Genomic DNA, 25,363 nt, shown 5'->3' with positions numbered 1-25,363 from the left:
ATCTGTGGGGATGACAAGTGTCCCGTGTGTACAATTAAGCATTTGACGTTCTGCTTCTCTTGAACAGTGGTTATTGGTTACAGTAAGAGAACTCAGTTGAATTGCATATAATCAAGATGGAAACATTTATGTGAATATCTCAAGGGCAGGACTTCTCCCTGGGTCTACACAGTGCCTGGACGAAAAACTCGACTATTCATTGCGGTCCCCTTTCCTTTCTTAGGCCATCGTTTCTGTGCCTCAGTTTTCGGCTTGTTCTCCATACAGATAATAGATACTTTCTGACTCTCTCTCGTTAAGATTTGTATATTATACTGAATCTCTGTGAATACATTTATGGCCAAAATTCCTATTTTGTGTATATGAAGTTCTAGGGAAGTCCATTTGGTAACCTACACTTAAAAGCTAGTCCATTTCTGGAGAGCCTTGATGTTTCAGTCTCTCTAGCTTCTGACTTTTTTTTTCCCCCCCAAGCTTCTGACTCTTGATTGTGGCATAGATCATCTCAGGGTCCTGACTGGAAACACATTTGGGCTCTTCCCTCAGCATGGCATCTGGTTGAATTTCTCTCCCTCCACACTCCCCAATGTACGTGCTCTCTCTCTCTCTTATAAATAAATAAATGTTAAAAAAAAAAAACAAAACTAGTTCATTCCAGCTGGGATAGTCTTCTATGACTACATTTAAGCTTCAACTCCAGGTGCTGAAAAGAGAGGAATTAGAGTCCCCGTGTTCCAGCGAATTCCCTGGACATGACCTGTGTTTGATTCAGTGTGATCACCACTCACTGTGTCTCCTGGTTGGAGCAGACACCCCCGTTCCCTTCCTGGGCTACCTGGTAGACTGTGGGCTACTAAGGCCTCCAAGATGAACTGACAGAGCAGGGAAGACAATGAGAGGGCATAACACACAGATCGAGGCAGAGAGCCAACAGCTGGAGCCCCTCAAGAGCCTCAGCAGTGGCCTTCAGCCTCACCCCCCAACCACGGGTTCCTCCCTCTGTGGGGAGAAGTGGAGGGCAGTGGGGTGGTGAGGAGACTGCTCCCCCACCGTTCTCCCTTGAAAGTGAACATGAAATCACCAGGGTGAGCCAATCGCTCCCTCTAGATCACTTGTTCAACTAGCTTGGCCTACTCAGGAGGTATTATGGAAACAGAAAGTTCTGTGGAATCTGGAAAATTTTGGGGAACCCCAGGTGGCTAAGTGGTTGAGCACCTGCCTTCGGCTCAGGGCGAGATCCCAGGCTCCCGGGCTCAAGTTCGGCTTCAGGCTGCTTGCAGGGAGCCTGCCTTTCCCTCTGCCTATGTCTCTGCTGCTCTGTGTCTCTTATGAATGAATAAATAAAATCTTAAAAAAAGAAAAAGAGGGCAGCCCCAGTGGCGCAGCGGTTTAGGGCCACCTGCAGCCCGGGGTGTGATCCTGGAGACCCGGGATCGAGTCCCAGGTAGGGCTCCCTGCATGGAGCCTGCTTCTTCTCCCTCTGCCTATGTCTCTGCCTCTCTCTCCCTCTCTCTCTCTCTCTCTCTCTCTCATGACTATCATAAATAAATAAAAAAAAATTTAAAAATAAAAATAAAAAAATAAAGATGTTTAGATCTGTGTGCACGTTTCCGAATCCCCAGATGAAGGCTTCTAATGGATCTCTCTGTAATACAGCTTTGTCTTGAAGTCACATGAGAACCATAGAAAGAGGAGCAAGTGGCTTCACAGAAAATCTTTGATCCTTTATCTGATTCTGAAGGAGAGATGAGAAAGCAGCAAGCAATTTGAGGGACATTTGAACATGTGGTTCTGGATGGCTGCGATGGAAGCGAGAATCGAGAAGATTTGGGTGTGACAGACAAGTTCACACTCCACGGGTGGTACCCAGAGATGTCGGAGGATGGATCTAGCTGAGGTCAGCTGGTTCCTGGTGATTATCCCTCTGTTGCACGGAGTCCTGACTGGGCAGGACCATCTGTTTGGTCCCAACATTGGGTGGCTCAGCCAGCAGATGACACACCCGTTCCTCTCCCAAGCCCATCCCTGGGGAGGGAGCCCCTGCCAGTCTGTCCATCCCTGGGTCCTTTCCCTGAGCCCATGGTGCGCTGTAGAGTGTCCTTCCCCCGTGGCTCTCCAGATCAGCCTACTCCTGTTTGAGAGTGACATGCCCTGTTCAAAACCTTCGAGCTGTCTGCCTCGTGCCTTGTTTCGTGCTTCTCACGGGTCTCTACGCTGTGATTTATCTGAAAAGCGTTCCTGGTCATTGTGTGTGTACTTTAAGATCGCTTTCTTACATCACCTCTGAGCCGAGCTTCTGCTGATTTCACCAGCTGGGTCAGTCCTGGCATTCCATGTGTTGCTTCTAAAGTGCTTTTAGAGACATGTTAAGGATAACAATGTTGCTCGTGCAAACCCTGTCAATGCCCCCTCATTCCTGAGCACCTGTGTGGGGCTGGTCCTGCCTCACCAAAGTTCACTGGGGCAGGATTCCTGAGTCTCTGAAGCATATACACTTACTATCTTCACTGAGCACATCGCGGCGTGGAGGCTTCTGTGGCTGTGCCCAGCACCCAGTCAAGAGGTGCTGAGAGTGGGTTCATCTGGTTTCAATGCCTGGATGAGGAACTGCTCCCAGGCATGGTGCTAGGTGCTGGAAATACAGGATCAAAGGAAACACACTCCAGAGATACTGAGAAATATATGTGTAAGGGAGGCAGCAAATCTCCAGGCAGAATCCCTAGAAAGACAGTCCCTCAGCCACTACCTGAGAGAGCACAGCCCTGTGTTGCTGAGGGTGGCTGAGACAACAACCCAAGCATGAGGACCTTTGATTAACGCCTTGATGGCACAAGCATGAGGTCACCAAAGCATGAGGTCTTTCTTTCCTTTTATGGACTCAAAGAAAAATAAATCAGAGGGAGGACATGCTTATTTTGTATAACTTGCAGAAGTTCAACATGTACTGAGTTAACATGAATCGAGAGGCCCTACTCAGTGCCAAGCTCTGTCCTTGTGCTGGGGTCACATCAGCTCGATCCTCAAGGCTCCCAGGAGAGAGCACGTGCAGGAAATCACCCTGAGAATGGGTCTGTCTTCTTCATCTCTGTATCCTCCAACCCTTGCCCAGGGCCCAGCACAAAGCGGGAGCTCAATAAGTAGCACCTGCCTTGGGAAGGAAGACAATGTAGTGGTCAAGTGTCTGGCATTGGAATCTGGGAAACTAGGTTCCAAGAACAGCCTGTCCTGTCCTGGGCTAGGTGACTGTGCACAAGTCACACCATCTCCCAGAGACTCCATTTCTTCCCATGTAGGATGGGAACTTCTATCATAGGGTCCTGTGGGGATTAAGCAGCTGATCAGAATAGAGATGGGCACATGGTGAGTGCCTGACCACTTCGAGCCATTGGCGTTAATGTTGTCAAGGAGCCCTGCTAAACCCTCCAGTCTTTGTCGCCTTCAGGCATATGAGGTCTGCCCAGATCACTTGTCTGCCTCATCCACGCTAGGATCCCAGGAATCAGATGATGGTTGTATTAGATGGAGGTAGAGCAAGCAGCCCACAGCAGGGTAGAAGCAAGACTGACAGTGTCACAAGGACCTTCCGAAATGCAATCTGGAAAGCCTGAGACAACGTTGGCAGACAAGCCAGCAAGGGGACGGTTCGCTACCGGCCTGGGTCGGAGGAATTATTTTAGGAGCAAACCACCGGTGAAAGAAATTCTATTCCCAGGCCACGTTTGCACCATCCTCAGCCCCCAACAGCTTCTTTGGCAGCAACCACTGCCTGTAGTTCCTGTGCATGGCCCTGGTGTGGGCTGGGCCCTGAGTCCCTGAAAGAGCTGATCTCTGGCCCCCACCTGTGCCACCACCCCTGCGCGCAGGGGACAGTAGATGCTAGCCACTTCTCCAAAGGAGCGGAGAATCCCCCAGACTAATATGCAGGTCCAGAGGGGACTGACTCTGGTGGAACACGTGTGACCTGCTGATGGGGATGAGCAGCTAGCCGGAAAGGGCAGGGTCTAGATGGCGTCACTGCATCCCTGGGGCTCTCTTCTTCCCTCCTTCCTACCTCTGGTGTGTGTGTGTGTGTGTGTGTGTGTGTGATTGTCTTCCTCTCCCCTCCCCGGCTGTGCCACCCCTCCCCCTGCACAGCTCTCCCTTCTCTGCTTCTGTGTCTGCTTGCTGCCCCATCCTTCCCAACCACCTGCCACTGTGTCCAGGGCAGAAACTATCATCTCTCAGCCCCTGAGTGTACACACCCCGGTGCACCTTTCCTGCATGCACACTGAGGCCAGCGTCCCTAAACCTCAAGTCCTACTTCCTGGGAGAAGGGCAGGAGCAGGTCCCATGGGGATCGGGGGTCCAGCTCTCCCCATCGGCCACACTCTAAACGGGATGACACAGGTCACTGCCACGGCTCAGAGAAGACGAAAGGCTCCTGCACCCAGGCCCGATGCGGAGGCTGCCCAGCATGCTCTCCCCCTCACCACCCTTCTCCAGTCAGCTCTAAGGTCTACACCACTGAGGGCCGATCAGGCCCTGAGTTCTACCCAGGCCTTAAAGCCCGTGTGACCCGCTCAGAACAAGGACTCAAGGGGGCAACAGCCTCCCAGCTGGGTGACCTGGTGTAGGCGGTTCATCCTCTGCAGGTCTCAGCTTCCACATTTGCACAACACGGGAGATAAGGCTACCTGCTTCTTAACGTGGTTGCGAGGACTGGATACAGATTAACATACGTGAACAACGTGGCACAGTGCCTGGCACAACCAGAGAGTGAGGGCCCATCATCGTCATCATCGTCAGGAGGTAAAGGCCAGGGCCACCCAGGACCACACGTGCAGCTGACAAGCTGGGGTTTCCTACCCGTTTCTGTGGGGACCCACGCAAACCAGAGGACCCCTGGGTGTCTCTGTCACAGGGTGTTAGAAAGAAACTATTTCCTGTTTGGGTTTCAGCGGGTGCTTTGGGTGATGATCCCCGGGTACCCTCAGAAACTAAGGAGAGTTTTGTCAATAGTATCTTTTGCATTGTATCTACCGGGGTGGGGGGTGTGGGTGGCTAGACGGGAGAGCCAACCCTCAGATGAACCCCTGAGTGGTCATGGGGCCAGGTGGACACAAAAAGCACAGCAAGGGCAGGACAAGGTGCTGGGAATGTGTCGCGGACAAAAGGAGACACAGGACGTGCACCCTGAGCTGAACACATGTGTTGCTTGATTAATAAAACAACAGAAAGAGAAAGAGAAACGTTCCTCAGAGCTCGCTAAGAGGGGCCACAGTCTCGCAGCACCATTCAGACGACGGCCCACGCAACCGACGGATTTGGGTCGCATCCAAAGGCACACACAGCACAACACCCAAGGAAGAAGCAAAGGGGACCACTTCTGAAGGCAAAGACAGTGCCTCCAGCCCTGCAAAGGCCACCTGAAGGCTTAGCAGGTGTGCGGGGATCACGGCAGAGACCCTCAGGGAGGGTCCCCGGGGCCCTGCCGAGGGACAAGGACCCCTGACCGCCGGGCGATTCCCGTGCCTCAGCTCAAGCATCACCGCAGGAGATCTGGGAAAGGCTGAGGGTGGCGGTCGCGGGGTGGCCACACGTCGGCAGGATCATTGCCACGCGGTCCCAGGGCTCGGGGGCCCTCCCGCAGAATCCCTGCGCCCCCGGGGCCTCGTGCCCACGCCCCACTCTGAGGCGCCCCGGGTTCCAAAGCCGTGTCCTGGCGACGGGCCAAACGCTGCCCTGGGCCTTGGGCCGCCACGTTGGCACCTGAAGGAGAGCGCCGGGAGCCCAGCTCTGCACCCACGGCCTCCGCCCGGAGCCAAGCGCTCGATGGGCACCTCCCTGGGCAGGCTGCGCCCCTCAGGCACGGCCCGGGCCCCGCGGGGTCGGCCCCTGGCAGCAGGGCTCGGCCGCCTGCAGCCCGCGCCCGGCGCCCCCCGACCAGCCTTGGCCCGCAGGGGGGCCCGGCGGTCCCCGCGCCGGCGTCAACCCCGAGGCCATCCTCCAAGCGTCCCGCGACCCGGTCTGGGCGCTCGTCCCTGGCTGCCGCCGCAGGGCACTCCGTGATCCTGTGGACCCTGCGCTCTCTTCTGGGGCTCATCGCCTGGGTCCGCAGGCGCGGCGGCCTGCACAGGGCGAAGCTGTCAGCCCCCCAGGCCCAGGCGTCCCTCACCTGCGCGTCCGTCCCGGGCAGACTCCCTGCCTATGTGCCGCAGCTGCGGCTTGTCACCCCGGGGCCAACGTCAGCACCCAGCTGTGCCCAAGACGTCTCCGCAGGGAAGACGGCGTGGAGGGCCCGGGAGGAGCAGGAGGACCCCGCACTCACGGGGCCCCCAGACGCCCAGAGAAGGTGCGCTAAAGGCTCCGGGGCAGCACAGCCGGCATTCGGGCCCTTCAGGGTGGACACAAGCCCCCGTTCCTTTGTGCCCAGGCCTGGGCCTCTGCACAGAAGCCTCCCCGCACAGGGATCAGACGACGCAGCTGACAAGGAGTCCCACCCGGCCGGCAGGAGCTCCTGCCGCCACCGAAATGCCATCAGCAGCTCCTACAGCTCCACCAGGGAGGTCCCGTCAGCGCAGAGGAGGAGGGCTCCAGCCACAAGACAGGGCTGGCCGCCCCCCACGCCCCCAGACAAAGTCAGCCCACACAGCCCCTGGCGTCCCGCGGCGCCTTCTGTGCCTTGCCAGATGGAGAACCAGCGCCAGGAGGAGGCGGGTGCCACCACCGGGCAGAAAGAAACCTGCAGGAACCGCTCACCCACGTCTCACTGCTCCAGGCCCCGAAGACGCAAGATGCCTCTGCTGCCACACAGGCCAGGGGATCCTGTGCGGCTGCCGCCAGCCCCTGTGCTCGGCTTTCGAGTCACCGCCCAGGACCTAGACGCGGAGAAGAGAGCCGCCCTCCAGCGCATCGACCGCGCTTTGCGACGAGGGGACATGGAGGGCATCTCGAGGGGCGGCCTCACGTGCCCTTGCAGTGCCTTGCCCTGGCCTGCTGCACGGGCTGTTGTACTGCCAGCTGTCCCCCCAGCCCCTGGCCTAAGTGCACAGCGGGCGGAGCAGGACTCCCCGCGTCCCCTGGCTGTCCTGCCGCCTGGTGGAGGGGCTGTCTCTGTGCCGCCTCTGTCTCAGGGGGAGCCCAGCTCCCCTGGCGCCCCCTCCTCCCTGTCACGGTCCCTGCCCCCAGCCCCACGCACCTTGCTGGCCTCTGCGTCCTGCCCGAGATCGGGCAGGGCTGACCTGTCTGCCGAGGGCCGGGACCCTGCTCTGCATCAGGCCTGGCGTGTGCACTGAGCAGCCCAGCTCCTGGCCGGCCCATTCCCGCAGCTGCAGTAGAGTCCCTGCCCCCCTCCAGGGTGAAGCCCGGCGTGGACTCCCCTGCGATGGGAGGCGAGGGAGGGGGCTCTCTGCCACCAAGCACTGGGTCAGCGGTTTCACAGCTGCCAGCTGTGCCTTCCCCACTGCTACCAGCACCTCCAGAAGGGACTGCCCTAGCCCCATGTGTGTCGACTGTGCAGCGTTCAGCTCCCAGAGCTCCCCTCCCGCCGTGGGTCCTCATGCCCCCCCTTCCAGGAGTCTGCTGGTCACTTGCGCCGTCGCTTCCAGCCCCTCGAGCGGCACATCTGTAGGCTTGGCTCCCCAGCCAGCCTCTGACGTCCAGGTCACCCCCATGGACTGCACTCCCCCTTGCATGCCTCTGCTCCTGGCCTCTCCCCGTGGCTCTAGTGGGAGCTTCTATCCACCTGCCCAGGGCCTTCCGATGCCCTCCAGGGACAGCATGGGCTCAGTCACAGCCAGCACTGGCCTGCACGCACTGGGGCTCTGGAGCCCCAGCACACCTGTGAACCGTCCCTGTGGGAACCCAGGAACCCCAGCTCAGCCCACACTCGGGGCCACGGATGGGCAGTGTCAGGGAGCCACCACCCTTTGCAGCCCTGTCCCCTACGGACCACGGGCAGCTCGAGCCTCAACCACGGCCCGGGCCCTGACCTCTGCTCTAGGCCAGCTCTCCTTGGGCAGCGCCACACAGGAGGCTTTGGGGGGTTCCTCGCCCACATCCTGCACCTCGGGCACCCATGCTGGCATTCAGCCAGGCTGTGCTGTCACCCCAGCTGTCGTGCCCCCTGGCACGGCCACCGCCCCTGGCTCTGTGACCAATGCTGGGCCCGGCAGCTGGCAGCCCTGCCCAATACCCGGGCCCACAAGCTCAGCCCCCTTGACCTTCGGGGTTGAGGCAGTCCCCGCAGGCCTGGGGAGGCGACAGGCTGCCCCAGATCAGAGGCGAAGCTTTGGCGCTCACAGCGTTACACCACAAACCAGCGGGGCCCCGAGCAGCACACACCGCTCTGGGGACAGCTTGGGCCCGAACACCCGGGGCTACCCTCGCGGCAGCACCCCCAACACCACCGCCCGAGCCAGCACCAAACACAACCCTGTGTCTGGAGGCCCGAACGCCCCTCCTGTTAGTCCCAGCCCGAGGGACCTAGCCGCTCAGAGGCCCCCGAGGCCCAGCCCAGAGCCCAGCAGCACTGCCAGCGAGGCCACCTGCAGGGTCGCGTGGGTCCTGGGCCCTACTCCTCGTGGCGCTGCCTCTGATCTGAGCACAGCCAGGAGCAGCCCTGCCAGGCCGAGCCCCTCGTCAGCTGCCCCGGGCTCGGGGAGTCGCAAAAGAACTGCGCCGGGCCACAAGTCATTTCCCGACACCTCGCAATCCACTCTTTTGGGGTCTAGGACGAAAATGCGGGCCTGAGTCCGTAGCTTCCTGGCAAGTCGCCAGCGTGCCCCTTCCCTCTAGGCTACACCTCATGTCCATGGGAAACCCTAATCTAGCCCTGACTTCTGTGGTCCTGGAGCGACACTGGGCATCCCGAAAGCCAGCAAACAGAACACTCCCAAGCCTTGCCCCACATTTTGACCCAAAGGTGGGTGGCTTGAGGCTGTGTCAGATCCCAGTGGCTACAGGCCTCAGGACGGTGTGCGGAGGCCCGTGTCCCATCTGCCTCCAGTCCTGCAGCGCACAGGACTCCTCCTCGACCCACACTGGACTCCTGCCCTCCCCATGTCCTTCCCATGTTCTACGAGTTTCCTCCATAGCTGAAAATAAAGCCTCGTTCCACTTTGTTTGCATACATCTCCTGAGTCTGTGCTCTGGGGGTCACGGGGGGAAAAGCTCCAGCCTGGATGGATGCGGGCATGGGGAGCCTGATCACACTGTTTCCAGGTTCCGGTGGCCTGGCTGGGGGCGGCGTGTGTGTGTGTGTGTGTGTGTGTGTGTGTGTGTGTGTGTGGCGGGGGGTGCGGGGGGTCCTGGATGGTGGGGAGCGGGGGCAGAAGGGCTGGTAGGGCTGACTCCTGAGGAGGAACAGGGTGTTCAGTTTTAGTGACGCAGCCTGGTATACAGCAGCAGCCCGGGGGAGGGATAAACAGGGAGACTCAGCCTTGCCTATGGGAATGGCTGCTTCTCACCCACTTCTCTGGCCTGGACCAGGCTGCATCATCCCGAGTGGACACCAGGTGTCCACACTCTACGTGTTACATCTTTTTCCCAGGTAGTCATTTCTTTTTAGGCTTTTTTTTTTTTCTTTTCCCCCTTTTCGCTTGGAAGTCCTGGGAAAATCCCCCTCTTCCCATCTCCCCAGGGAGGGATGGGGTGGTATCAAGGATTGTGGGCAACGGCAAACCAGGGCAGCTTTACCTTGACGATGGACATATCCCTGAGCGACGGATGACATCCTGTTTCACTGCAGCACAAGGACTTCCTCAATCCATCTCTTCCCTTTGCCAGACATTGGGGTGAGAGGGCCCTCTTGGCATCGGAACAGGCTAAAATCCATTCACTGTCATTATAAAAGATGAAAAGAATTGCAGGTTGTGGCCCGACATGGATGGACTTTAGAGATCCTCACTCCTGCCATCAGCAGAGGAAAGCTGACCCGCTGAACAGCACCAGTTCTCTGATCCATCAGAGAAGGAGGTCCTGGGGCCCCCTGTCACCACAGAAACTGGGGAGACGGGTGGATCAGAGACCCCGCGCTTAGTACTAGAAGTCCTAGCCTCAGTAATCAGGCAACAAAAGGAAACAAAAGGCATTCAAATTGACAAAAAAGACGTTAACAGACTCTTGCTCTTTGCAGATGACGTGACACTGTACGGAGAAACCCAAAAGACAACGCCCCAAACTTGCGAGAAATCATGCAGCAATTCGACAGTGTGGCGGCATACAAAATCAAAGCCCCAAATCAGTGGCCATCCTATACACTAACAATGAGACTGAAGGAAGAGAAATTCAGGAGTCAGTCCCATTTTCAACTGCACCCAAAAGCAGAAGACACCTAGGAATAAGCCTCACCAAAGAGGTAAAGGATCTATACCCTGAACACTACAGAACACTTCTGAAAGAAACTGAGCAAGACACATAAAGGCACGGAAAAATATTCCATGGTCATGGATCGCAAGAATTAATATTTTGAAAATGTCAATGCTACCCAGGGCAATTTTCACATTCAGGGAAATCCCTATCAAAATCCCATGGACGTCCTTCAGAGAGTTGGAACAAATGGCCTTAAGATTTGTGTGGAATCAGAAAAGACCCCGAATAGCCACGGGAATATTGGAAAAGAAAACCAGAGTCGGGGGCATCACAATGCCGGATTTCAGGTTGTACTGCAAAGCCGTGGCCCTCTAGACGGTGTGGTACTGGCACAGAAAGAGACACAGAGATCAATGACAGCCAGAGGAAACTCTGGGGGAGGTTTTTAGGGTCCTGATGTGCAAATTGGTCCTCCGCCCTCGCTATAGGGGCATAAGGGTCATCCAACTATCTAGTAGCTTGTTGCCTCCAAAGTTTCCCTCAGGATAGCTGGTGCTCACTTGCGAACTCATGCAGTTTTACCCGGTAAAGCCAATGATTAGAAGTCTCGTGGCCTAAACGATCTCCACCTATCTCTGAGTCTCTTTTCCATCCATGGGTCGACCAGCAGCCCTATCCTTGCTGCCCCCCGATGTTCTCACACTCATGTCTTGTGTACTTTTTCCGTTGCTACCAGTGTTGGATCGCCTGTAACACGGACCCACTGACTCAACCCCTTGGCTGACCCTGATCATGCTTAACCCATCCCCAGATATTTTTTTCTCTTCCCAACATTTTATGTATTTCTTGGTGAGAGACATGGAGAGAGGCAGAACCCTAGTCACAGGGAGAAATAGGCTCCTCGCACAGAGCCCGATGCGGGACCGAACCCAGGACCGGGATGACAATCCCAGATGAAGGCAGATGCCCAACTGCTGAGCCACCCAGGCATCTCTAGTCTACCCCTCCTACACCCCATTGCCACCCATGGTCTTTCATGTTCCTCTGCTTCCGGCCCACAACCTTGTGCTCTTTGTTTCTTTCTTTGTTTCTTTCTTTTTTTTTTTTTTACTTATTTAAATATTTAATTTATTCATCAGAGAGAGAGAGAGGAAGAGACACAGGCAGAGAAAGAAGCAGGCTCCTTGCGGGACTTGATCCTGGGACTCCAAGACCATGCCTGGGGCTGAAGGGAGGCGATCAAATGCCAAGCCACCCAGGCGTCCTTACATGTATTTTTTTTAAACGTGAAATTATTCATGAGGGACAGAGAGAGCTGCAGGTACATGGGGGGCAGGGAAAAGCAGGCTCCGTGCAGGGAGCCTGATGTGGGACTTGATCCCAGGATCCGGGATCTCACCCTGAGCCAAAGGTGGACGCTCAACCTCAGAGCCACCCCGGGCGTCCCCAGTCCACACCTTGCTCCCCATTGCCACCCACGGTCTTGTGTGTTCCTCTGCTTCCCACACACGACCACATGCTCTACTTCTATCTCTAGACACACCCGACCATACCCGTCTAGGAAATAGGCTAAGACAGGACAGATTCTCATTTGACAGTTCTGGTACTGAGGACCGTCCTTGTTTGCTGTGGTGGTGGTGGCGACACGAAGGCTCTCTGTCCACAAACGGTGCCAGGTCATGGGGAGATGACGCAGGAAGGAAAGGACCGGTTTCAGTTTGCAGACATTTGTACATCTGATCAGGAACGTCTCCCACCAGTCAGTGACCCGGGTGTTTGGGGGTGAGGGCGGCAGGACGCCTCGGATGAGATTTCCAGTGTGCCCTTGCCTGGCTGGAAGCTGGACCGGAACCGGTGCAGCCTGGGTGGTTCCAAAAGCGCGGGGTGGGGGCGAGTGGGTGTCCCCTAAGGGGCAGATATCCTCGTCCCACGGAAGAGGAGAAAAACATTCCCAAGGCCCCTGTTTGGCGCCCGTCCTGAGTCGGGAAACGCTACTGACCCAGGTGGATCCGGAGCAGGCTGCATTGCAGCCGCCCTGCGGTCCCATATTCCTCACACACGACTCACGGGGGTGCCGGTTTTCCGGCCCTGCCTGCTGCCTATCTCTGCATCCAACTTGCAACTTTAAGTCTGTGAGGTTGGAAGCTTCGGCTCTCTGGGTCTTGCTAGAACCCAAACATAGAAGGACGCTTGCCATACGATACCACGTTCAATCAAGCATCTGTGAAATGAATGTCAGGAAGGAAATTCTCAGCCTTGAACGTTTCTGGGCCCTGCTCCCTCGGCTTTCACACCGACCCAGGTCCAAAGGCCTCGGAAAACCTCAGCACGAGGGCTCTATTTCTGTCCCTTTGAACACAGGTTGCCTGTCTGCTTCCCTTGACACTAAAGAAACAGGGAGCCCGGGTGGCTCTGTGTTGAGCATCTGCCTTGGAGTCACGTCGTGATCCTGGGGTCCTGGGGCCTGGGCTCCAACATCGGGCTTCCGGCGGGGAGCCTGCTTCTCCCTCTCCCTTTGTCACTGCCTGTTTCTCATGAATAAATAAATCCATGATCCGGGATGAAATTCGAGACGCCTGGATGGCTCAGCGGTTGAGTGTATGTCTTTGGCTCAGGGCGTGATCCCATGATCCGGGATCCAGCCCCACATTGAGCTCCTTGCATGGAGCCTGCTTCTCCCTCTGCCTAGATATCTGCCTAGGTCTCTGCCTCTCTCTCTCTCTCTCTCAAAAATAAAATCTGAGAAAAAAAAAAAAAGAAATTCCCTCCATTTGGACTTGTAGGTCACCTGATCAGAAAGATGCCTTGTAGGACAAGACCCAAGAGGTGGTCCAGAGAAATAAGGATGGACCAAAATTTTACACACCTGACCCAACCCCCCACTTCCCAATAGTCAAAATCATGAAGAAGGGGAAAGCAGGCCAGGTGGCCACCAGAAATTCAAAATCCACTTCTCCTCTCCAAGCACAAGCGCCAAAACCAATGCTCAACCCATTGCCAGCTCTTCCACGTCTTTCAGAGGCTGAAAGGCAACCACAGATGAAGCTGTTTGCAGGAGGAAAAGACAGGAGCAGGCAGAGGTGGGGGCAGAAGGGTGGAAGGTGATGGATAAGAAAAAGGTAAAGAGGGGCACCTGGGTCACTCCGTGGTTGAGCGTCTGCCTCAGGCTCAAGGTGTGATGCTGGGGCCCTGGGGTTGAGTCCCACATCGGGTCCCTGTGGGGATCCTGCTTCTCCCTCTCCCTGTGTCTCAGCCTCTCTCTGTGTCTCTCATGAATAAATAAAGAAATCTTTAAAAATCAAAGAACACAAAGTTTAACTCTGCCTTGGGCCTTGTGGGCAGCTCCCCTGGGGCCTCTGCCTGAGCCCCACCATCCCCCAGGCTCCTCCTCCCCCTCCCCCTCCCCTCTCTTCCCCCCTTCCCCCCAGTTTCTACAGCACTCCAGTGGCTGGAGTGGTCAACTCCTCTGCCATCTCTGGTGCCTCCACTGCCATCGCACCCCCACCTCCCCACTTCAGGCAAGGAGCAATAATCACCCTAAGCCATTGGGCCACCTCCTTCTGAGGTTCACGTTGCAGTACCTCCCAAATCAGTAGGCAGGAAGGAGGCCCGAGGGCTCCCTTGGACTTCAACCACCCGCTTCAGATTTTCCCACGGGAGCCTGACAGTGGGAGTGGGGAAGGAACATCGATTGACTTTTTAGAGGACATAGGGGCATTAGAGGACATTATACAGCTTTCAAGCCAATTCAAGGTTGTTGGTTGATTTTTCAAAGACATGTCCTTGGAGCTATCAAGGTCACATATCATACAGATAACCAGCTTTATCTCCCCCACCCCCACCCCACCGTTGGGGTGGGCTGTGGGATATGCTATGCTCCAGTCACAGTTTGTGAGCCTGTAATGGGGCGGTCAAAATAGACCCCTCCATCACCATTAGACAAAGAAACCACATTTGCTGTCTTACTAGAAAACAGACAGAGAAAAGATGAGAACTACTTATGCCCTTGTTCCACCCAGACTGACCTGGATGCTGGAGGGTCTAGGCCCAAGGGACAGCCCTACTCAACTTTGCTTTAACACCTCAATGGATTAGTTAAGTTGTGCCTGTTATGATTTGTCCACTGAAACTACTTAAAATGGTCAATTTTGTCTGTCTCGTATACTTTTCATTGTTAAGAGCAAATAGGTTTTAAAAAATGGTTTATAGGTTAAACCTTTACAGGAGTTTCCAAAATCTTTGGTGACCTGAAACTTTGAAGGTGTGCTAGGTTAATTGATAACTTGGGTTAAATTCATCGGATACCTATGTCTGTCTTTTCAACAGAAGGTAAAATACTAAAGCATAAGTCCCTAAGACACCGAAGGTGGTTTTTGGTTTTGTTTCCTTCTGTTTTCCTTCCCCCCTACCCTTTCCTTTTCTCTCCCCCCCACCATTTTTTCTTTTTGTTTTATTCAGAAAAACTGGAGATACCTGGGTATGTTAGTAAGCATGTCTCATGCTTTCTTAAAAATTGTGTTATAAACACATACACACACACACTGTGTTTCTAAAAACCATGACATGAAGTCATACATTTGCCAAGCTAAAGAATTCTGGTAAGATAGACAGTGTACTGCTGGTTCTTACTGACTTTTCACCAGAGACTGAGGTTTCTAGGAGTTAACAGTCTGCCACATGAGACGCCTGGGTGGCTCAGCGGTTGAGCATCTGCCTTGGGCTCAGGGCCTGATCACGGAGTTCCGGATTCATTCCTGCATTTGGCTCCTTTTGGGGAGCCTACTTCTGCCTATGTCTCTGCCTCTCTGTCTCTGTCTCTCTCCCTCCCCTCCTCTCCCTTCTCCTCCTTCTCTCTCCTCCTTTCCCCCTCACACAGTGCTCTCTCTAAGAAAAAGTAAATAAGTACAATTTAAAAGAAGTCTGCCACATGGAATCAAGACTCCTGGAAAATGATAAGGAAAGGAACTTCGTGTGTGAGAAGGTAGGAGATGTGTAGAAGAGGTACAAGGCATGAGAATACATTTTTTGTTGAGGGAAAAGAAAGTAATCCTGTCCCAAAAGGAGCCTGGCTATTTTTTTTTATATATGTTTTAAGCTTTTATTTACTTATTCATGAGAGACACAGAGAGAGGCAAAGAGAGAGGCAGAGATAGGAGAAGCAGGCTCCATGCAAGGAGCCCGATATGGGACTCGATCCCGGGACTCCAGGATCATGCCCTGGCCTGAAGGCAGACAGACGGTCAACCGCTGAGCCCCCCCAGGCATCCTAGAACCTGGCCATTTAGAGAAAGAAAGCTCAAGACTGACTCTGAATGGAATAGGACATCGTAGAAGGTGTTTCTGAAGCCCTCTTTTTGAGATTTAAAAAAAGACTTTGTTTATGTCTTTTTTACACCGAGAGAGGGAGAGGCAGAGACACAGGCAGAGGGAGAAGCAGGCTGCACAGGAGAGCTCCGATGTGGGACTCGATCCCAGGACCCTGGGATCACACCCTGAGCAGAAGGCGGACGCTCAAAGGCTGAGCCACCCAGGCATCCCTGAAGGAGAGCTCTTGAAAAGGAATTGATTGTATGCATGGTCAGGACAGACTGAGACTGGGAGAAGTGAGTTTTACAAGGACACTGGCATAACATCGAGATTTGGCTCTTCTCTCTGTCAACATGACAAGGTTTTCTTGCATTGGTAGTCTACTCTTGAGAAAAGATTGTGAACAGAGAAATAAAGACTAGGTTTGTTAGTTTGTTTACTCGTCCAGAACAGCAAGCTTTTAAGATTCGTTTTTATCTGGTCTTTACCTACGTAACAGAGTGAAAACTTCTCAAAAGTAAAGGAGCTGCATTTTGGGGAAACTCTATAACCTGCTGTAGAATCTCCTAGGGCCACCTTGGCGAAACAGATACTGAAGTTTTCAGTTTTATAATGATCCGTGATTCTTTGTAGGCACCTGCCTTGAAACTTTCTGAGATGTTGGTTGGTTTGACTGGCTGGGTGGCTGACTGTGTGGCTGGCTGTTTGCTTGTTTGTTCATTCATTCATTGATTTTCAACAGATTCCCAAAAGTCAGACCCTAAATAGAGTCTCTTGACTAATATATATATAGTTTACCTGCTATGTGAAGTCACATGAGAAGCATTGTCAAACAGATAATAATAAGCCCTCTTTGATTCTATTGGGTGTGTGAATGCGGTCAGTGTTCCAAAAGCAAAATGAAATTCCTAAAATTGTAACATGTCCTGGTACAGTGCCATTGCTCGACGTTCGAATTGTTAAAACGCTGTGTGTGATAGAAAATGATCAAATTTTCTTCTCAACTGCATTATAATGAACTCTCATGGGGTCATTCACCATGTCCATTGTTGACCGCCCTGTCCTTTACAGGTGTGGTTCTGATGTTCTTGCAAAAATATGGTCCACCTGAGAGGGAGGGGCAATATGGCGGAAGAGTAGGGTCCCCAAGTCACCTGTCCCCACCAAATTACCTAGATAACCTTCAAACCATCCTGAAAATCTACAAATTCGGCCTGAGATTTAAAGACGGCAGCCCTGGTGGCCCAGCGGTTTAGTGCCGCCTGCAGGCCGGGGTGTGATCCTGGAGACCCTGGATGTAGCCCCACATCGGGCTCCCCGCATGGAGCCTGCTTCTCCCTCTCCCTCTGCCTGTGTCTCTGCCTCTCTCTCTCGCTCTGTGTCTCTCATGAATAAATAAAAAATAAAATTAAAAAAATAAATAAAGAGAACAGCTGGAATGCTACAGTCAGAAGAGTTCGCGCTTCTATCAAGGTAGGAAGACGGGGAAAAAGGAATAAAGAAACAAAAGGCCTCCAAGGGGGAGGGGCCCGCGAGGAGCCGGGCTGAAGCCAGGGCGAGTGTCCCCAGGACAGGAGAGCCCCATTCCGGAGAAGCAGGAGCTGCACCATCTCCCCCGGCGGAAAGGGGCTCGCAGGGAGTTGGAGCAGGACCCCAGGAGGGCGGGGATGCCCTCGGGCTCCCTGGGACACTAATAGACACCTGCGCCCCGGGGAGAGCCCCACACTCCGCGGCCGAGCTCCCTAAGGGCTGCAGCGCGCACGGCGGGACCCGGAACAGCTGGGGGTGGGGGGGCTGGGGGGCGGCTCCGCGGAGGGGGCTGCGGGGCGGGTGCGCGAATCCAACATCGCTGGCCCCGGAGCACAGGGCGCCGGGACACAGCCCAGGATCCCGCCTCCCCCGGGACAGGCAGAGGCCGGGAGGGCCCAGGACAGCGAGGACGCTCCTGCCCCAGCTGAGCAGATCAGCGGCCCCGCCCCGGAGCCTCCAGGCCCTGCAGACGGAGTTCCTGCGGGGGCTGAATCCAGGTTTCCAGAGCTGCTGCAGCCACTAGAGTTGTTCCTCCTGGGGCCTCACGGGGTAAACAACCCCCACAGAGCCCTGCACCAGGCAGGGGCACAGCAGCTCCCCCAAGTGCTAACACCTGAAAATCAGCACAGCAGGCCCCTCCCCCAGAAGTCCAGCTAGACGGACAAGGGAAAAAGAAATTATTGACCAAGCAGCACCGGAAAGTTCCAGGGGAAGTCAAGGGACTTACAGTATACAGAATCAGAAGATACTCCCCCTTGTTTTTTTGTTTTGTTTTGTTTTTTGCTGTTTGATTTCCGTTTGCTTCCCCCCTTTTTTTCTTTTTCTTTTTTTTCTCGTTCTCTTCTTTATTCTTTTTTTTCACTTTTTTCTTCCTTTTTTCTTTTTCTTTCCTTCTTTCTCTTCTTTCTTTTTCTCCTTTTCCCAGTACAACTTGTTTTTGGCCACTCTGCACTGAGCAAAATGACTAGAAGGAAAACCTCACCTCAAAAGAAAGAATCAGAAACAGTCGTCTCTCCCACTGAGTTACAAAATCTGGATTACAATTCAATGTCAGAAAGCCAGTTCAGAAACACAATTATAAAGCTACTGGTGGCTCTAGAAAAAAGCATAAAGGACTCAAGAGACTTCATGACTGCAGAATTTAGATCTAATCAGGCAGAAATTTAAAATCAATGGGATGAGATGCAATCCAAACTAGAAGTCCAAACAACGAGGGTTAACGAGGTGGAAGAACGAGTGAGTGACATAGAAGACAAGGTGATGGCAAAGAGGGAAACTGAGGAAAATAGAGACAAACAAAAGATCATGAGGATAGATTAAGGGAAATAAGTGACAGCCTGAGGAAGAAAAATCTACATTTAATTGTGGTTCCCGAGGGCGCCAAAAGGGCCAGAAGGCCAGAATATGTATTTGAACAAATCATAGCTGAAAACTTTCCTAATCTAGGAAGGGAAACAGGCATTCAGATCCAGGAAATAGAGAGATCCCCCCCCAAAAAAAATCAATAAAAACCATTCAACACCTCAACATTTAATAGTGAAGCTTGCAAATGCCAAAGATAAAGAGAAGATCCTTAAAGCAGCAAAAGACAAGAAATCCCTGACTTTTATGGGGAGGAGTATTAGGGTAACAGCAGACCTCTCCATAGAGACCTGGCAGGCCAGAAAGGGCTGGCAGGATATATTCAGGGTCCTAAATGAGAAGAACATGCAACCAAGAATACTTTATCCAGCAAGGCTCTCATTCAAAATGGAAGGAGAGATAAAGAGCTTCCAAGACAGGCAGCAACTGAAAGAATATGTGATCTCCAAACCAGCTCTGCAAGAAACTTTAAGGGGGACTCTCAAAATTCCCCTTTAAGAAGAAGTTCAGTGAAACAATCCACAAAAACAGGGACTGAATAGATATCATGATGACACTAAACTCATATCTTTAAATAGTAACTCTGAACGTGAACGGGCTTAATGACCCCATCAAAAGGTGCAGGGTTTCAGACTGGATAAAAAAGCAGGACCCATCTATTTACTGTCTACAAGAGACTCATTTTAGACAGAAGGACACCTACAGCCTGAAAATAAAAGTTTGGAGAACCATTTACCATTCAAATGGCCCTCAAAAGAAAGCAGGGGTAGCCATCCTTATATCAGATAAACTAAAATTTACCCTGAAGACTGTAGTGAGAGATGAAGAGGGACACTATATCATACTTAAAGAATCTATCCAAAAAGAGGACTTAACAATCCTCAATATATATGCCCCGAATGTGGGAGCTGCCAAATATATCAATCAATTAATAACCAAAGTTAAGACACACTTAGAGAACAATACACTTACACTTGGTGACTTCAATCTAGTGCTTTCTACACTCGATAGGTCTTCTAAACACAACATCTCCAAAGAAACGAGAGCTTTAAATGATACACTGGACCAGATGGATTTCACAGATATCTACAGAACTTTACATCGAAACTCAACTGAATACACATTCTTCTCAAGTGCACATGGAACTTTCTCCAGAATAGAACACATACTGGGTCACAAATCAGGTCTGAACCGATGCCAAAAGATTGGGATCGTCCCCTGCATATTGTCAGATAATAATGCCTTGAAATTGGAACTAAATCACAACAAGAAGTTTGGAAGGACCTCAAACACGTGGAGGTTAAGGACCATCCTGCTAAAAGAATGAAAGGGTCAACCAGGAAATTAAGGAAGAATTAAAAGATTCATGGAAACTAATGAGAGTGAAGAGACAACCGTTCAAAATCTTTGGGATGCAGCAAAAGCAGTCTGGAGGGGGAAATACATCGCAATACAAGCATCCATTCAAAAACTGGAAAGAACTCAAATACAAAAGCTAACCTTACACATAAAGGAGCTAGAGAAAAAACAGCAAATAGATCCTACACCCAGCAGAAGAGACTTAATAAAGATATGAGCAGAACTCAACGAAATCGATACCAGAAGAACTGTGGAACAGATCAATAGAACCAGCAGTTGGTTCTTTGAAAGAATTAATAAGATAGATAAACCATTAGCCAGCCTTATTAAAAAGAAGGGAGAGAAGACTCAAATTAATAAAATCATGAATGAGAAAGGAGAGATCACTACCAACACCAAGGAAATACAAACGATTTTAAAAACATATTATGAGCAGCTATACGCCAATAAATTAGGCAATCTAGAAGAAATGAACGCATTTCTGGAAAGCCACAAACTATCAAAACTGGAACAGGAAGAAATAGAAAACATGAACAGGCCAATAACCAGGGAGGAAATTGAAGCAGTCATCAAAAACCTCCTAAGACACAAAAGTCCAGGGCCAGATGGCTTCCCTGGGGAATTCTATGAAACGTTTTAAGAAGAAATCATACCTATTCTACTAAAGCTGTTTGGAAAGATAGAAAGAGATGGAGTACTTCTAAATTCGTTCTATGAGGCCAGCATCACCTTAATTCCAAAACCAGACAAAGACCCCACCAAAAAAGAGAATTACAGACCAATATCCCTGATGAACATGGATGCAAAAATTCTCAACAAGATACTAGCCAATAGGATCCAACAGCACATTAAGAAAATTATTCACCATGACCAAGTGGTATATATTCCTGGGACACAAGGCTGGTTCAACACTCGAAAAACAAACAATGTGATTCATCGTATCAGCAAGAGAAAAACCAAGAACCATATGATCCTCTCATTAGATGCAGAGAAAGCATTTGACAAAATACAGCATCCATTCCTGATCAAAACTCTTCAGAGTGTAGGGATACAGGGAACATTCCTCAACATCTTAAAAGCCATCTACGAAAAGCCCACGCAAATATCATTCTCAGTGGGGAAGCACTGGGAGTCTTTCCCCTAAGATCAGGAACAAGACAGGGATGTCCACTCTCACCACTGCTATTCAACATAGTCCTAGAAGTCCCAGCCTCAGCAATCAGACAACAAAAAGACATTAAAGGCATTAGAATTGGCAAAGAAGTCAAACTCTCCCTCTTCGCTGATGACATGAAACTCTACATAGAAAACCCAAAACCCTCCCCAAGATTGCTAGAACTCATACAGCAATTCGGCAGCGTGGCAGGATACAAAATCAATGCCCAGAAGTCAGTGGCATTTCTATACACTAACAATGAGACTGAAGACAGAGAAATTAAGGAGTCAATCCCATTTACAATTGCACCCAAAAGCATAAGATACCTATGAATAAACCTAACCAAAGAGGTAAAGGATCTATACCCTAAAAACTACAGAACACTTCTGAAAGAAATTGAAGAAGACACAAAGAGATGGAAAAATATTCCATGCTCATGGATTGGCAGAATTAATATTGTGAAAATGTCAATGTTACCCAGGGCAATATACACGTTTAATGCAATCCCTATCAAAATCCCATGGACTTTCTTCAGAGAGTTGGAACAAATAATCTTAAGATTTGTGTGGAATCAGAAAAGACCCCGAATAGCCAGGGGAATTTTAAAAAAGAAAACCATATCTGGGGGCATCACAATGCCAGATTTCAGGTTGTACTACAAAGCTGTGGTCATCAAGACAGTGTGGTACTGGCACAAAAACAGACACAGAGATCAATGGAACAGAATAGAGAACCCAGAAGTCTACCCTCAACTTTATGGTCAACTAATATTCGATAAAGGGGGAAAGACTATCCATTGGAAGGAAGACAGTCTCTTCAGTAAATGGTGCTGGGGAAATTGGACATCCACATGCAGAAGAATGAAACTAGACCACTCTCTTTCACCATACACAAAGATAAATTCAAAATGGATGAAAGATCCATTGTGAGACAAGATTCCATCAAAATCCTAGAGGAGAACACAGGCAACACCCTTTTTGAACTTGGCCACAGTAACTTCTTGCAAGATACATCCATGAAGGCAAAAGAAACAAAAGCAAAAATGAACTATTGGGACTTCATCAAGATAAGAAGCTTTTGCACAGCAAAGGATACAGTCAACAAAACTGAAAGACAACCTCCAGAATGGGAGAAGATAGTTGCAAATGACGTATCAGATAAAGGGCTAGTATCCAAGATCTATAAAGAACTTATTAAACTCAACAGCAAAGAAACAAACAATCCAATCATGAAATGGGCAAAAGACATGAACAGAAATCTCACAGAGTAAGACATCGACATGGCCAACACGCACATGAGAAAATGCTCCGCATCACTTGCCATCAGGGAAATACAAATCAAAACCACAATGATATACCACCTCACAACAGTGAGAATGAGGAAAATTATTCACAAGGCAGGAAATCTCAAATGTTACAGAGGATGCGGAGAAAAGGGAACCCTCTTGCACTGTTGGTGGGAATGTGAACTGGTGCAGCCACTCTGGAAAACTGTGTGGAGGTTCCTCAAAGGGTTAAAAATAGACCTGCCCTACGACCCAGCCATTGCACTGCTGGGGATTTACCCAGAGATACAGATGCAATGAAACGCCGGGACACCTGCACCCCGATGTTTCTAGCAGCAATGTCCACAATAGCCAAACTGTGGTAGGAGCCTCGGTGTCCATCGAAAGATGAATGGATAAAGAAGATGTGGTCTATGTATACAATGGAATATTACTCAGCCATTAGAAATGACAAATTCCCACCATTTGCTTCAACGTGGATGGAACTGGAGGGTATTATGCTGAGTGAAATAAGTCAATCGGAGAAGGACAAATATTATATGGTCTCATTCATTTGGGGAATATAAATAGTAGTGAAAGGGAATAGAGGGGAAGGGAGAAGAAATGGGTAGGAAATATCAGAAAGGGAGACAGAACATGAGAGACTCCTAACTCTGGGAAAGGAAGTGGTGGAAGGGGAAGAGGGCAGGGGGTGGAGGTGACTGGGTGGCAGGTACTTAGGGGGACACTTGACAGGATGATCACTGGGTGTTATTCTGTATGTTGGCAAATGGAACACCAATAAAAAATAAATGTATTATTAAAAGAAAAAAAAAGCAACAACAACAAAAAAAATATGGTCCATCTTCCAGAGGATTCACGGAAAGGACTTTTGACAAATACCGGTTTCTGGTCACCCTGAGATCATAAAAACTCCAGTATGAATTGCCAGAACTAATGAAGAAGCTGCATTTAAACAGAACAGAAAGGAACAACATGGAACTGAATGAGCAAAGGACAATGATGACCGGTTTTTAATGACTCTTGTTTCAAATATTGTTGATCCCCTCTTGTGCTCTTCCAGTTTGAAGGAAACGTTGTCTCTAGAGATATCTATAACTTACAGAAATTTTAGGAAAATGTTTTGTGAACAAATTAAGATAGTTATCTTTCCTCCCTCCCTGTGACCCTCCAGAGTTCAGAAACTCAGTGAGTATTCTTTCTCTTATGGCAATTGTAAATCATCTGTGTAAGTTCCATGGGAATCTGCTCTCATTGTAACCAGACACCATTAGAAGGATTGGTTGTGTTACCAAGGCCTTCCTTGAGTAGGATGGCATCTGTTTTTCTTTTTCTTCCTTTCCCACCCCTCTCCCCCCCACCCCCATTTTGTTTTTCAAAGTAATCTCTACTCCCAATATGGGGCTCGAACTCACAACCTTGAGGTCAAGAGTCATGCTCTCTACTAACTGAGCAGGCCAGGTGCCCCTGGAATGTCATCCCTTAAGACACAGGCATAGACTCAGATAGGATCAGACAGCTTTGAGAAACTCAGATCAACTCTCTGGAGCCAGTCAAGCCCCTTGGAAACTGTTGGCCTGACACCTTCCTTACAGAGGTCCCCACAGCCTTACCAGGTGAGTCAAGAGTGCCACCTCCTGGCAGGGGAAACCAAGAGTCAGCTGCTTACCCGGACTGAGCCTCCCAGGTGCCCCTAAAAGGTGCTTTGAAATGCTGAAGTTCTTCCTTCTTGCCTTGCCTTTACAGGGATGACATCAGTGACCACATCTGTCTACCTGGAGAGGAAGAAAATATTCCAGATTGCTGAAGCCTGGTTTTCCACACTGCAGATGACAGGACATGCCCTCCAACCTGACCCCGGAATTACCTCCCTCTGAGCCAAGGCCAGGGGGTCTTGTTGTTTTAAGTTGTGGTAAAAAATAGACATGACCTACAATGGAGCATTTTAGCCGTTTCTAAGCCTAGAGTTCAGCAGTATTAGGTACGTTCACATCCTCCTCGCCACATTAACTTCCATTCCATTTTTTAAATTTAATTTTTTTTAAATTTTAAATACATTTAAAAATGTATTTATTGGGGATCCCTGGGTGGCTCAGCGGTTTGGCACCTGCCTTTGGCCCAGGGCGCGATCCTGGAGTCCCGGGATCGAGTTCCGCGTCAGGCTCCCGGCATGGAGCCGGCTTCTCCCTCCTCCTGTATCTCTGCCTGCCTCTCTTTCTCTCTATGTCTATCATAAATAAATAAATAAATCTTTTTAAAAAATGTATTTATTCATGAGAGACACAGAGAGAGAGGCAGAGACACAGGCAGAGGGAGAAGCAGGCTCCCCGCAGGGAACTGGATTCGGGACTCGATCCCAGGACCCCGGTATGATGCCTGGAGCCAAAAGAAGACGCTCAACCCCTGAGCCACCCAGGTGCCCCATACATTCTTAATTTTTTAAAAGTTCATTCATTCATTTTTTCATTATCTCTAGACCCAACATAGAGCTTGAACTCTCGACCCTGAGTGAGATCAAGAGTTGAGTGCTGTTCTGATTGAGCCGGCCAGGTGCTCCTGCCATTTCATTTTTTCAAGAACCCTAGGAAGGTGGCTCAGAGTCACCATTTGTCTGCCCCCCACCCCTCCATGTGGAGGTGCCATCTGTCGGGCTAGTTCATGTTTGTCCATCTTCCCTCCTCCTTTTACTAGACAGAAGGTGGCTTGTGAAATAGCTGGTGACTATATCAAATGAGACTGAGGATTTCCCTTGGGAAGTGGGTGCGAGAGGGAGGACAGGTCAAGGGAGAACCAGGAACGTGTTGGTGTTGCTTTAGAGGAAAGAGTGTGCTTGCTGGGCCCTCACCCAGGGTGGATGAGTCAGAACTATCCCAGGCCAGGCCTCCCTTAGTCCTTCACCCTTATCACTCCATGCCTTAGTTTGGTCTCTGAACCCTAAGATATCAATCATGTGTTTAAGTCCCCCTCAGACTCAGCAGACTCTCCCAGATGGACCCCACCCCTGGAAGGCATTAGAGTGAGATGCCAACCTCCACATCCAGGATTGATTCCCAAAGGGTGTAATGGGGTTTCCT

General features: G+C 51.0%; 1 long non-coding RNA gene across 1 annotated transcript; it reads right to left on the bottom strand.

Moving 5' to 3' along the window:
* Positions 1-2,413: 2,413 nt before the first annotated feature.
* LOC144305271 (uncharacterized) lies at positions 2,414-24,144 on the bottom strand. Its single transcript, XR_013372327.1, has 3 exons — positions 23,959-24,144; positions 9,676-9,817; positions 2,414-3,148 (listed from the first exon to the last, which is right to left on the bottom strand). It is a non-coding gene; the product is annotated as an uncharacterized LOC144305271 (long non-coding RNA).
* Between the last annotated feature and the right edge of the window lie 1,219 nt (positions 24,145-25,363).

The sequence above is a fragment of the Canis aureus genome, chromosome 3 (genome assembly GCF_053574225.1).
Source record: "Canis aureus isolate CA01 chromosome 3, VMU_Caureus_v.1.0, whole genome shotgun sequence".
Lineage (NCBI taxonomy): Eukaryota > Metazoa > Chordata > Mammalia > Carnivora > Canidae > Canis > Canis aureus.
Note: the sequence above shows the minus strand (reverse complement) of the source record. Positions and strands in the feature narration are given on the sequence as shown.